The sequence below is a fragment of the Pseudophryne corroboree genome, chromosome 10, assembly GCF_028390025.1.
Source record: "Pseudophryne corroboree isolate aPseCor3 chromosome 10, aPseCor3.hap2, whole genome shotgun sequence".
Lineage (NCBI taxonomy): Eukaryota > Metazoa > Chordata > Amphibia > Anura > Myobatrachidae > Pseudophryne > Pseudophryne corroboree.
In genome coordinates, this window is record NC_086453.1 from 317,808,709 (window position 1) to 317,810,360 (window position 1,652).

At 40.5% G+C, this 1,652-nt stretch overlaps 1 long non-coding RNA gene across 1 annotated transcript; it reads right to left on the reverse strand.

Moving 5' to 3' along the window:
- Positions 1–621: 621 nt before the first annotated feature.
- LOC134965582 (uncharacterized) lies at positions 622–955 on the reverse strand. Its single transcript, XR_010188446.1, has 3 exons — positions 928–955; positions 762–835; positions 622–676 (listed from the first exon to the last, which is right to left on the reverse strand). It is a non-coding gene; the product is annotated as an uncharacterized LOC134965582 (long non-coding RNA).
- Positions 956–1,652: the final 697 nt, after the last annotated feature.

Genomic DNA, 1,652 nt, shown 5'->3' on the forward strand with positions numbered 1-1,652 from the left:
TTTGGCACCCCAGCCGTTACCTGTGTCAGGTGAGAGTGTGGGACTTCCCGTGTATATATATATATATATATATGTGTGTGTGTGTGTGTGTGTGTGTGTGTGTGTGTGTGTGTGTGTGTGTGTATATACCCACAGAATATCCTGCACTCTCATCAGTTCATAGAGATAAATAGGCGGGTGCTCCCAATGACTTTGTCAGGTCACAAATATACCGCATCTACCACCCGTGTGGTGGGTGCACTCTCGCAGAAATCAATCACTTTGAAGATCTTGATGTGTCAATCAGTTTATTCAGGTTAATCAGGTTCAATAACGTTGCCTTTAACATTCAACGTTTCGGTCCTATTATAGGACCTTTATCAAGACTCGCAATTCAGAGCATCTACATGATCAAAAAGATAAATACAATATGTATAAAATCAGACTAAAGGTATCAGATCATACCCACACCACCACCACCAGTGCCTCCCAGGCCCTTATAGCAGAAAATAGTGACATCAAGTTAATTAATTAATAGAATCATACTCTATATGGAAACAAGGATAAAGATCAGCATACTCCAAATCTACTCCCACAGGACAAGCATAGCACCTCACTCTAGAGTAAACTTCACAAATTTACCTGGGTCAATATTAGACAAAATGAGTCAAATGATAGCTCCTGGAACACAGGACTACTATAAAAGAAAATTGGAAAGCTTATTAAAACACTGACCCTCACCAGTGTATAATAGGACCCAATATACCATATAGAAGTCATACCTGGATAATTAAAAAGTAACACTAGGCAGCTACAGATCAATCAGCAAAGGCCATATAGTTTTCAGCAGCAAGGTCTGCAATTTAAAACACAAACAAGATATATAAAATAATCCAAACTAGATAAGATATTCCTACCATTAAGGTCCACACCGGCCAGTCCACTCACCACTCTGCTGTTTAGTATCTGATGATAGCTGCATGCTGCACATCAGCAGCTGCATGCTATTTAACACAATGGGACTGGAAATGCCACTTAACCCTGAGATGTAATTATATGTGTGCTAAACGTTAACCCCATAAGAAAAAAAAGTGTTACTTAGATATCAAACCATTAGATATACCCAGCGCTACTGATTTCAGGGGCCAAAATCATCACATGTAGCTAAAAGTACAATATTGGCTGCATTCGCGGCCGCTGGCAACACCACTTCCGCGTTCCAGCGACTGGAAATGGATGCGTTCCATGGGCCGGAAGTCCCGCGGACGCCGCTCGGCCAAGCCGCAGGGGCTCTCATAAAGTGAAAAAGACAAAACTAAACTCAAAAAACGGGTGCCAAGAAACATCCCAGCACATGGGTGAAAGCCAAAACAGCAACAATGTAGCTAGCCACATTCGGTCAATAGTCAAGTCGACCTGATCGGAAGTGACGGCACCATCTACTAAGCATAGATGGGAGGGGAATATGCTAATAAACCAACAGAGTATATTAGAGTGAGTTATATTGTACAAAGGCATACCAATAAGGCAACTAGAGACAATTGTTAAATATCAGTGAAACCCAGTAGCGAAAAATCCCTCATAGTGTACATAGGCTGTATTTAATTATATTCATAATTTCTTTTCAATAAGGCATAAAAGCATAACACCTATTAATAAAGTACATCAGTCTA